General features: G+C 53.0%; 1 non-coding gene across 2 annotated transcripts; it reads right to left on the bottom strand.

Moving 5' to 3' along the window:
- Window positions 1–3329: 3329 nt before the first annotated feature.
- On the bottom strand, window positions 3330–10880 carry LOC112980312 (uncharacterized). Of its 2 annotated transcripts, XR_010386457.1 has the most exons (4): window positions 10838–10880; window positions 5910–6147; window positions 5425–5830; window positions 3330–5234 (listed from the first exon to the last, which is right to left on the bottom strand). It is a non-coding gene; the product is annotated as an uncharacterized LOC112980312 (transcript). The 2 variants fall into 2 exon arrangements; XR_010386456.1 differs by having other exon boundaries at window positions 3330–5830.
- Window positions 10881–12554: the final 1674 nt, after the last annotated feature.

Here is a 12554-nt window from a genome sequence, read left to right as displayed (position 1 = left end):
GGTCAAGTGTCTTAAAGGTGGATCTCCTGAAAGGACAATCAGCTCATTGTCCAGCCCCACAGACTGTCCTCTTTGAGCCCCAAAGGCAAGAAGGGATCCTCGTCCTCTCCCTCCATTGGAGACAACTCTGCAGCAGGAACCACAGGGTCTGTGTCAGACTCTGTAGCTGCAAATTTCCTCCCCACAAAGCCCAAGAGCAAGAACAAGAGCAGCCCAGACAGGGAGAGAAGCAAGGACCACCACCTTGATGCTTCTGCCTAGGCTGGCAAAGACAGAAAGAGAGAGGCACACAGAGGAAGGCCTTCCCCTAACCCAGCTGTGCACACCACCTCCCAGATGGAGACATCACAGGGCAGTTGTTCCCAGCCCCTTTGTCATGTTTTAGGAAAGGGGCACGTGGCAGGAGAGCTGCTCCTCTCCTCTTCTGGGGCTCTGGCTGCCAAAAAGGAAATTCCTGTCCAATGTCCCATGGCCTTGAGGGCAGAGGGCTCTGCTGGGTGGCAGAGGAAAGGTGAAGGGGACTTGCTGAGGGGAAAGCATCTGCACTGCAGGGGCTGGCAGAGAATTTCCTGCATCCCAACCTCGCATGAGGTTTCTGGAGGCAGTTTGCTCTGTCTCTCTCTGACCATCTCTCTGCTGCTTGGAGATGTCCTTGCTGGCAGCTCTTCCTCACACAGACCCCTTTCCACCCACTGTGACCTCAGCTCAGCCCTACAGAATCCTCCAAGCAGCAGAAACTGCCCAGGGGCATCTCTCTGTTTGCAGGGGCAGCAGATCAGAGAATCTCCTGTGAGACTGGCAAGGTGATGTTGGTGCTGTCTGTAGGCTGAGGGGTGGTGAAGGCACTTGCTGAGGTTCCTTGCAAACCTATCCATCCTTCAGTGTGGTGGTGAAGAAGCATAGCCCCTTGTTTAACCTGACTGCTGCATTTCCATTCCCACCATGCAGTGACAAGTCCTCCTGAAAACGCCGCTCTCAAAATGTCCTCATGGTGAGCTGGAGCTGTGGGCAGCCCTGACCCATGCAGCACCTTCTCAAAGGGAGAATGAACCTGCCCTGCTGGGGATAGGGGGGGTCCACCCCTCTCACCCAGAGCTTCTCCCTGCAGCGCTGTGGGGTTCTCCCCAGGCAGGCTGAGTGCTGACCCTCACAGGCAGCAGAGTCATGCTCCAGGCACACAGCACCCTGGGACACAGGGACACCGCTCTGAGTTACAGCCCTGGGCAGATCTGGGTGCACAGCCTGGCTTCACACCCCTGCAGCCATTCCTGGGAAAAGGGAGCAGCATGCCCTGTTCCTCTGACAGTGTGGCAGGGAACCCCTCCTCTGAAGCACCTCCTCCTTCTCTGCACAGGAGAAGCCAGAAGAGCGATCCTTAGAAATCCTATCAGTCAAGACATGGGCTGAGTTCAGAAGATCCCTCAGTAGTATCACCCTGCAGCCAGAGACTTACCGTGCAAAGGGCTGTGAAGATTCCTCCCACAGTGAGCTCTCCTCTGTCCTCCCACTCCACACTGCCTTCCACTTCTCTCTGTTGTTTCTTATCTCCTGTCAGCAGCAGCAGGCAGTGCCCGCAGCCCTGCTGCTCTTTGCAGAGGAGCTGCTCCTGCACACAGCTGTCTCTGGGCAGTGCTGCCAGGTTGCCATGAGCTCCCTCTTTCTGTGAAGACTGGCCCCACTCAGGAGCAGAGGCCCAGCCAAAGACGTGACTTTCTCTGCCCCCCTGGGCTCCCTTGAGCCTTTCCTGGGGCTCCAAGGCTGACAGCTCCTGAGGGGCAGCAGGGTCCCTTCTGGGAAATGCTCTTGGAAGTGTGCTAACCACCTACAGTCCCTCTCTGGATTGTGGAGACAGACTGATTTCAGCAGTGTGCTTTATCCTGTCAGAGGACAGAGGTGGACAGGAGTGGAAATGTTCCCCTCTATCAAGCCCTATTCCTGTCCCATTACCAGCAGGAGACCTAGACAGTGACAGGGAGGGCTTCCTTTCCCCGGCATAGGGCAGTGATTCTGAGGAGGAAATGCAGGTGTTTAATCTCAGCGGAGAAGGCCTCGGGCAGGAGGGGGATCCAGCTCCCTCCCAGGCATGCCACAAACCCATAGGAGGTGGGATTCCTCTTGCCTCAGTTCAGGCGTGCACAGAAGAGGTGCCTGCATGCAAGCCCCTTGTCTGAGCTCCCACGATAAGCAATAGGGATGGAGCGGGGAGTCAGCAGCTCGCACTCAAAGCCCTGGTGACGGCTGAGGTTCCAGCCTATGCTCTCAAACCCTGACAGTTCTCCTCTTCCTGAACCTTCTCACCCAATGATATGAACAGTGAACATGCTAACGATGTCCGCAGTGTGGCTCAGTCCCCAGGGACCTTTTCAGCAGCAGCTTGTCCTCTGACATCCTCTTCACCTCTGTCACAGGCCCCAAAGTGCTTTGGAGTCATCTGCAGCAGCAAAGCCCTCTTCTACTAGGGCTGCATGGTCCAGCTGGGTTTCTCTCTGGCTTTGGGGACTGCAGGGTTTGCTCTCTTCATCAGCACCTTGTTTCAACATCCCATTGCCATGCGCCACCCACTCCAGCATGTCTCTGCTATGAAGCAAAGCCTTTGCTTATGTGACATCCTGGGCACTCAGTAACAGGTTTCCCTGTCATAAGGCTGCACTTGGCCCGGGTGCCACAGCTGAGGTGCTGCAGCTCCAATGAGTACAAATGCTCTCAGGCTTGGGGAACAGGCAAGAGGAGCTGGAGCTCTGCCTGCTGTCACAGAATTGTGGCATTGTTGGAGTAGCTGCTGAGACATGGTGGGACAGCTTGCGTGATGACAGAGCTGCAACTGATGGCTACAAGTTCTTCAGGAGAGACCAGGAGGGAAGGTGAGGAGGGAGGATGTCCTTTGTGTGAAGAGGAAGCTCAGCTGTATGGAGCTCTTCCATGGCATGGGCAAAGGGAGGCAGCCCTGAAGGGCAGAGGAGCTCAGGGGTTTGGACAACAGAAACCTGCTGAAGATGTGCAGGGAAAAGTGGCAAGGTGCGCACAGGGCGCAGAAAAACTCCATGCCAAAATATTCACCTATGGTCCCTCTCTAAACAGAGGACAGAAACCCACTGCAGCATTGCAATTTGTCTCATCAGAGGATGGTTATCTGTGAGAGGTGGAAAAGTCCCTCCCTGGAAGGTCCTATTCCCATCTCTTAATGAGGCAGGACACCTAGATGGGGACAAGAAAGGAGCTCACTGACACATGGCTCAGATATTGGTTCAGATGAGTCAGTCTAGGCATCTTACGCCAGTTTAGAAGCCTCTGGGCTGGAGTGGGATTCAGCAAACTCCTGTGAACTCCACAAGCACGCCGCAGGTGGGATTCCCCTTGCCCAAGCTGAAGTGAGCACAACAGAGGTGTCTGCATGGGAACTCCTTGTCTAAGCTCCCACTGTAATCGCTGGAGATGGAGGGTGGGAGTCAGTTGCCCATAAACAAGCACCTGGTGACATTAGAAGAGACAGAGGTGGTCCAAGACATGTGCCAGTGTCTGCTTGCTCTGATGGAGCAACTAAGAGCAAGATCCTCCTTGAGCACTAGGTGGGGACCAGGTGGGGAATTTCCTTGGCCATCTCCAGTGACCCTAGATGCCTAATACTGCTAGAGCACCACTCTCTGTGGAGTTGAGACACGTGGGGATCCCTGCAGTGCAAAATCCTAATGTAATTCAGTGCAGACTCTTGATTTAATGACATAGAAATAGGCTGGCAGGGCCATGTCGGATGCCTGGGGTGTCCAGCACAACTGCATTTTTCTAGCAGATACAGCATGGGACCCACAGGAAAGCCATGGCTTTTTGGAGTGCTGCTGAGCAAGTGCCCCAGGGCATCTCTGATTTCCTACCTGTGCCCAAACAAATGAATCTTTCCTCTGCCTTTACGCACAGCCTGTACTGTCCACATCCAAGTGTGCTGTGCAAATGGGAGGCACAGCACACCAAAGTCTCCGCTGTAGTCTCAGGACTCTCAAACCCTTCTTGCTCTCCTCCCTCTGAACCTCTTCTCGCCCCTGGACAATATGAGCAGGGATTGTGCTAATGATGACCTCAGGGTGGATCACAGGCTGCCCAGGCCCAGGGACTTCTTCGGTGGCACCTTGTCCTGCCAGGAGATCAGTTCACCTCTGCCACAGGCCCCAAGGTGCTGCAGAGTCAGCTCAGCCAGCAAACCCCTCTCCTGGCATTCCTGCATGGCCCAGCTCCGTTTCTCCCTGGCCTTGGGCACTGCAGGGTTTTCCCTCTTAGTGGGAAGCTCCTTTCATACCTCAGCTCTCGGGCAATAAGGCAGCATGCAGGAAGTGAATTGGAGGGAGAGGCAGCAAAGCAGGAATTCAGAAGTATTGTCCAGCAGATCAGAGTTGGTGTTAGGGAAGCCAGAGCTCCCCTAGGACTGACACTTGCAGGGGACATCAAGGACATGGAGAAAAGCTGCTACTACTTCAGCTGCAGTAAAAGAATAACAAGGAAAATATTGGCTCACTGCTGGATTGGGCAGGGAATCTAGTAACAGCAGCTGCAGGTAGGTCTGAGGAACTAAGTGCCTTCTTGGCTTCAGTCTTCACCAACAAGGTCTCCCAGGCTGTTGTGCCTAGGGTCAAGACTCCTGAGGAGAAAACCAACCTGCAGTGCATAGGTCTTGAGTGTGGGATGGCTTGCCAGAACTCAGTCCATACAAGTCTCTGGGATTGGATGGCTGGCATCCATGGACATGGAGAGAGCTGGCTGCTATGACAGCAAGGCTGCTCTCTGTCATCTTTGAAAGGTTGTGGAGAGCAGGGGAGGTCCAAAGGAAAACAACAACAGCAACAACGAAAGGTGGAAGAGCGTTGAGTGAGGGATTACTTGGAAGAACTCAACCCATACTAGTCCACGGGACTGGATGGGCTGCATCCGAGGACATTTAGAGGGCTGGCTGCTATCACAACAGGGCCAGTCTCTACCATCTCTGAAAGGCTGCGGAGATCAGGGGAGGTCCCAATGACCAGAAAAAGGAGTATGTTGTGCCCATCTTCAAAAAAAGCCACAAGGACAACCTGGGGAGCTGCAGGCCACTCAGCCTCACTTTGGTGAGGAGTGTGTCATGGAGTCAGTCCTCTCACATCACACTTCTGGGCACATGAAGGAGAAGAAGGTGCCTGGGAGCAGTCAGCATGGATTTCCTGAAGGTAAATCATTCCTGAGCAACCTGATTGCCTTCTGTGATAAAAGACCTGTACTTGCAGAGGAGAGCAGAGTAGTGGATGTTATTTACCATGATTTTAGCAAGGTGTTTGACACTGTCTCACATTATCTTCTTGTATACAAGTAAGTGTGACAACACACTGCGTAGAGAACTGGGTGGGTAAAAAGCTGGTTGGATGATCACGCTCAGAGGGTTTTTGTGAATGGGTGGTGCTTTACCTGGAAGCCAGTGACAAGTGGAGTACGCAGGGGTCTATACCGGGATCTGTCCACGTTCATCAGTGACCTGGAAGACACAACTCTCAACACACTTCTTTCCACGCCGCCCGCCCCCCGCCAAAAAAAAAATCGGTGGTATTATACTATTATAGAAAAAAAAAAAGGGAGGTTAGAAGAAAGGCATGAGCTGCAGTCAAGCTAATGCAGAGCCACCTCCTGGGAGATACAGAGACTTAGGAGGAGATGAAAACCACAGTCTGAATCCCACTGAGACCAGCTGGAGCTCTTGCTGTGGAGAGAGAGGTGTATGAGCAGCGTCTTCCAGCTCCTTCAGCAACCTCCTGACTGTTGAATTTGGAATGGAAGCTATGGGCACGCACAACGTCATCATCTGATGTCACTCAATCTAAAACAAATGTGGATGTTCAGACAGAATAGGAAGCATATTAAAACCAGGCCACCTCCTTACCATGAGTTCCACCTACCCCTCTGACTTGAGTCAATGAATCCCATGAGATTAAAGAAGTGAAAAGGTCCCTGTGTGCATCTTTCTTCAGGGGATGTGGTGCGAACAAACAGAGCTGACAGGCCCAGGGTTGCCAGAGCTGCCAACTTCTCCAGAGCATGTATTCCTGCAGGCTCCAGGGGAGACCTTTGCCTGTATGCTGGCTCTCCAGCCATTTAGAGCCCTGGCCTGTACCGTGCTGCTGGCAATCACCATTTCTAGAACAATAATCAGAAAACAAGAAGTTTGAAAAGAAAGTTACCAAGGCCAACAGATGGGTTTTTTCTTTCTTTTCATCCTTCCCCCCACTTTTATTGTTATTGTTGTTGTTGTTGTTAATGCTCTCCGTACTCCAACAAGTAGTAAGCTGTTCTGTGATCAGGACAACTACCAAAGCCCATTTTCTTGCTGGCTCGTGCCACACCTCCCCTAAGCAATCCTGCCCATCCCCACCATGGCTGCTGGTCCCCACCATGCTGGCTGGGCAGGTGATGGTTCTCACATCACACATGGGCATTGGCCCCCAAATGCACGCAGGGCAAGGGGTCAGTTAGCTGATATGGGGGAGAATTACAACCTTCTCTCTCAGCACACACCTGTCGGGATCGCTTCCTCACCCAGACATTCATTTTCATGATGCCTAGAGTTCAAAAATATTCAGATCTCTACATTTGTCATGTTCAGCTGAAATTGGTCAACAGGTAGCAAGGAAGGTGGGAAGGGAGAAAAGAGCAGAACAGCATTTTTAGAAAAAACATTAACATGAGCATTGAAACACAGGAATTATATCTAAAGAACTGCAAAATGGATGGGTAAGGTTACAGCATTATCCTAAGTAAGATACTGATTTTGTTCAGTCATTGCCATGGTTTCACCTTTCCTTGTGTGCTGTCTTCTAACCCCGGTTGCAAATAAACTTTCTAGTGATCTCACTGTAGTGTTACAAAACACATTTGTGGACAGCATTTCTTTTAACAGTCCTGAAAGCCTGAAAGGCAAAGAGGGCTACACAATTCTATGCAGATCTTTTGTCTAAAAAGATAGACAGCACATTTCTTTGGTCTTGAGTCACTCAAGGAAAAGCATGGATTGAATCAACACACCCAAATCTTTTGTGGACCATTTTGGTCGAGGAAAAGGCTGAGTCCTTCAACTTGATCAGTAAGAACGACGTCCTGTATGGGAACTCTAGTACCGAGTTTCAGCTTCATGCTTACTTCTCCCATGGACTGATATACAAACTCCCCGACAAACTTTTCTTTACTCTCTCCTCTCCCAGCCCTCACTCTTACAACAGCCAAGGCTGTTTACAAGGACCCAGCAGTCTGAATCCAAAGGACACAGACATTTACCTGTTGCAGTTAAGAAATGTTTCCTTTCGTCCAGTAGGCAATGCCAGTAGGCATTGATGTGGCAATTCAGCCTCAGAACCCTGAAAGTGATTCCTCATCACTATACATTGCATTCTCCTTTAAAATATGATTTATACAACCCAGAAGACAAGAGATGTTGGTTAACTTCCCTGGATAGTCCCTATGCCTCACTTGCCCTAGTACGGCTTCCAAAGTAGAGCTGAAATACATTCCCTTGCATTTTGTGATTTAATGTCTTCATCCTACCACAGAACACAGGAGACTGCACAAGTCTCTGCAAAGCTCTCCTGAATATTGGCTCAATGTATTTCTCCAGTGGTGAAAACACCTATTCTCCCAAGGGGAAAAAAAAAAAAAAAAAAAAAAAGATGATGATCAGGAATGCCTTCTGTAGTTCCTAGACATGTAAAGAAAATACAATATATGTATATATGTATGTACACATATATGTGTGTATATGTATGTGTGTGTGTATTTATTTTATATATGTATATATTTAATGACAGAGCACTTGTGTAGAACTCCCCACACAACTGCAGGAACTGTGGTTTCGTAGCTCTGTGCTGCGTGCGGTTCATTTCTACCAGCTGATAAGTGTTTCTAAATGCAACAGCAGCCTCTTTCTTTCAGTGTCCAAAAAAGTCCCAAAGAAGCCAACCAAATCCCTGCTTGCATGAACTCAGGAATGAGTCTACTCAGTGGAGTCCAGGCACCCTGCTGGACCCACAGCATCGGGAGCTCGGCACGAGCCCCCTGCCCAATGCAGCCTGGGGCAGCTCAGGCCTCCCTGGAGAGTCCCAGCCCAGCAGGGAACAGTCCTGCAAGGCCAGCGCGCTTCTGGCCTGTCGTCCTCAGAGACAGAAGTGTCCTCACAAGCCATTTCACAGCCCCGTTGCTGCTGCTCAGCTGCTCAGACTGGTGACCTCACAGCTGCTTTCCTGATGCTGTTCCTGCTGCTGGCCTATCCGGTACTCAGGCAGAAGTGACCTCACAGTCTACACTGAAGCCATAAACCTGCTTCTGGCCTATCAGCAGCAGCCAGAGGTGACTTTACATGAACCCACAGCAACTACATAAAGTGGAGGAGTATTTGCCCAGGCATCCAGGGGATCCAGGGCTTCCAGGAGTGACCCAGTCCTTCTAGGGGCCCAGGCATCCGAGGGGCCCAGGCATCTGGGAGCAACTTTAACTCTGAGGGCCCAGGCATCCGGCAACAGCCCAGTTCTCCCAAGGGCCCAGGCATCTGAGGTGCCAAGGCATCTGGGAGTGACATAATTCATGGAGGGGCCCAGGTGTCCAGGGCATCCAGGGCATCCAGGAGTGACCCAGTCCTTCTACGGGCCCAGGCATCCGAGGGGCCCAGGCATCCAGGTACCCAGCACTCTACGAGGCCCAGGTGTCCGGGAGCAACTCAAACTCCGAGGGGCCCAGGCATCTGGGCATGGCCCAATTCTCTAAGGGGCCCAGGCACCCGAGGGGCCCAGGTGTCTGGGAGTGACCTGATCCTCTGAGGGGCCCAGGCGTCTGGGGGTGACTTAATTCTCCAAGGGGCCCAGGAGTCCTAGGGACCCAGGCGTCCAGGGACGTCCCTATTTAACAAGGGGCCCAGGCATCTGGGGGATCTAGGCACCCAGAGTCCCAACTCTCTGAGGGGCCCAGGAGTCTGAGTGACCTGGGCGCCTAGGAGTGACCCAGTCCTTCTAGAGGCCCAGGCGTCCGAGGGGCCCAGGCATCTGGGAGGACGTCAAGGCTCCGAGATGAGGCCCGCTTGGGCACCAGGACCCTGGGACACGAAGCCTCCTCTCCCTGCTGGGACAGCGCTCATTGGGGTGGCCTGGACTATCTCCTCCTCGTGAGGACCTTGGGAGATAACGCCTTCTCCCGCATTACTCCATACTAGTCACGTGGCTTCCACGCTGATTGTGAGGTCACCTAGGCCTCATTGCCTCATAGGCCAGCAGCAGGCACATGGATTGCATCATGACTGTGAGGTCACTTGTGCCTCAGCACCTGAGAGGCCAGCAGCGGGCACATGGCTGCCATTCGTGCTCAGGAGGCAGCAACCTGCCTGTGGAGGCAGAAGGAGCATCGCCAAGCTCGGTGCAGGAGGGGAGAGAGGGGCCACTGGGTCCAACCAAATGTTTCTGCAGCCTGGGCCTCTCCCGTTGTGTCTTTGTAGAAACACTGATGAAGTACGAGCTGGATAAGAGGCCAGGGAGGTGGACCAAAACCTGCCTGAGCTGCAAGGAGCTTTGCAGAGAAGCACCCGGTGGGCACCAAGTTGACGGTGAACCAGCAACGTGCTCTGGTGGCCACAAAGACCCATGGCATCCTGGGCTGCATCAGGAGCAGCGTTGCCAGCAGGTCGAGGGAGGAGATGCTTCCCCTCTCCTCAGTGCTGGTGAGGCCACACCTGGAGGGCTTGGTCCACCAGTACAACATGGACCTAGTGGAGCAAGTGCAACCACCGAGATGACTAAGGGCCTGGAGCTGCTCCCATACAAGGAGAGACTGAGAGAGCCAAGACCGTTCAGCCTGGAGGGGAGAAGACTCAGGGGGATCTTATCATTGTCTAGAAACGCCCGATGGGGACAGGGGGTAAAGAAGACGGACACAGATTCTTCTCAGTGACAGCCAGGGACAGGACAAGAGGCAACAGGAACATACAGAAATACAAGAAATCCCATTAAACATAAGATTTTTTACTGTGAGGGTGATGGAAACACTGGACCAGGTTGCCCAGGGGGGTTGTGGAGTCTCCATTCTTGGAGATATTCCAAACCTGACCACACATGGTCCTGGGCAACCTGCTCTAGGTGACCTTGCTATAAAAAAAGGGGAGGGGATAGGCGATCTCCAGAGGTGCTTTCTGACCTCAGCAAGGCGTTGATCCTGCGGTGACGCTGCCATTGGTGAAGTCACTTGTGAGCTGCCTAGAGGGACTTTGCTCCTCCGTATTGCAGAGTGGTATGGGTTATTTCTCAAGATCTTCAATGAGGTGTGGGTGCTGCTTCTTCAGGGCCTCGTAGAGGCGGTCCTTGCACTGGCGAGTCCAGCTCAGCATCAGCTTGAACAGCTCGCGCATCCTGCTGTGGGATGTTTTCTCCGCCAGGATCCTTTGGTATTGCTCGAAGTCCAGAACGTCCCCGAGCAGGAGGTCCAAGACACCTTTCACTTTGACAACGCATTCGATCAGCTCCACTTGGTGCAAATTGACAAAGTGTTTCTCTGCGGAGGCCAGAAGTGAAGCGTTAGGCGTCGGTGGCCACGCTGGCGCCCTCTCAGCTGCCCCACAAGTCATGGAGCAGCAGCCACTTCAGGGTAGGCTTCGTCTGAGCTGCCACGGGCCGAGGAGGAGATGACCGGCACCACGGAGCGCCCTTTCCTCTCCATTATTAGCGGATTAGCCCAAAGCAGAGGCCCGTGCAAAGGTCTCATTCGACCCGGGACCATGCCGAGGTCAATGCCAGGGTTCAGGGCAGGCGTTTGAGCACCAGCCCCTGGTTTTGAGGCGTTTCAACCCCGAAGGTCTCACCTGTCGTCGTCGCGAAGGCTCCTGGGATTTGTCCTCTGTCTGCCTAGCCTGTGGGAGAGCAAGACGGAGCAGACACGAGAGGGTGAGCGATGGCAGGGCCCAACGAAGGATCCCCAACCCCGCGTGGTCAATGGGGCGCTGGAGGCCGTGGGGACGGAGCAGACGCACTTCCACGGAAAGCTCCGTCCTACAGGAGCACCCAGCCTCCCAGGCCACCTCCCGACCTTGGCTTGGTGACCTTTTCCCACGGCTTCGCCTCCTACCTGGCCGGCTGCGCCACAATCCAGGGAGCCAGAGACTGGCGCGCGGGGCATCTGTGCCTGCCCTGCTGGGTGCGATGTCTCCTGGAAGAGGACAGGAACCAAGGTTGGGTTCCTCCACCATAGGGCTGCTCCTGTTCCCGGCAAGCTAGTGCCATCAAGTGGCAGCAAAGCTAATTACAGCCCTCTCAGAGCCCACCACCACTCTCACATTGGCCGTGGGAGCTGCTGGAGCTACAGATGATGTTTGATGGGCACCTCTGACAGGGAGGTGAGATCCCATCACCTGGTTCAACACGTATGTCTTGCTGGGAATTCACTGCAGTGGAGCTTTAACCTAATTTCAGACACCGTCATGGCAAATACGTACAGTCGAGCTCATCACCCTTGGTTTCTTCTGCAGCCAGCAGAAAAAGAGACGTTTTGAAGGTTCTGCTTCTGTCTGAAAAGACTTGGGCACCAGCCTTCCCTCCTTGGGACATCTCACAGCTTCACCATGCTGGAGGGGAAAGGACGCGAGACACCTACCTCTTCGCAGCACCGCGTGCCACACGCACTTGTCCTTCCTTTTGTCTTTCAAGCTGAGTTTGACTTCCTCTACCATGACACTAAGGTAGATTTCACTGAAGATCTGCTGCTTTTCTGCCCCTCTGAGATGGAAGCCCAGGATCTGGTGGAAAGGCAGGAATTGCTCTCAGGAGCTGCTCTTTCATAGCCAGCACAGCAGAAGAAACCAACCCTGTGACCATCCATCATGGTCAAGCTCATCCGCTTGATGGAGGAGCACAAGAAACCAACACCATGACCATCCGCCATGGTCAAGCTCATCCACTCAATGGAGGAGCAGAAGAAAGCAACTCCATGACTGTCCATCGTGGTCAAGCTCATCTTGGAAGAGTATGGATGAGATGGAAGAGTAGAAGAAACCTTGTCTTAGCATATGTCCCCAAAATTTGGATATTTCATGGAAACAAATAGCTTAGGCTCCAGGCGGCAACTCTTACCCCAACCTTAGACACCGATATTGGGGTGGGATAAACTACATTTTGACGGAAACCGGTCTCCTTGGTTGTGGAGCAACCTGAGATGGTTCTTCCACCTGAGGCAGATGCATTTTTAGCGACAGAAGTTGGAGAACCATCACATTCTACCAACCTAAAGGGATCATAGGAAGGAATTGGAGACACAGGCCATTTTCTAGAGGTCACAGCTCATGTTGAGGACGTTTATATAGGAGTTGAGGCTTGCTAACAGCGCAAGAACCATCGCTCTGCCACGTGATTGGGCTTATTCCACCCGTAAAACGCTCGGCTCTGCCACGTGAAGTACCGCCGGCCTCAGCTCTTTCCCAAATCCCAGTTACCTTGGGTTGTACGGCTGCGGGTGCGGAGCCAGAAACAACGTAGGACCTCCCGCAGTTGAGACGCTTGGTCAACGGCGGTTTATCCACCCGGTAG

The sequence above is a fragment of the Dromaius novaehollandiae genome, unplaced genomic scaffold (assembly GCF_036370855.1).
Source record: "Dromaius novaehollandiae isolate bDroNov1 unplaced genomic scaffold, bDroNov1.hap1 HAP1_SCAFFOLD_31, whole genome shotgun sequence".
Taxonomy (NCBI): domain Eukaryota; kingdom Metazoa; phylum Chordata; class Aves; order Casuariiformes; family Dromaiidae; genus Dromaius; species Dromaius novaehollandiae.
This window is presented reverse-complemented; position numbering and strand designations above follow the sequence as displayed.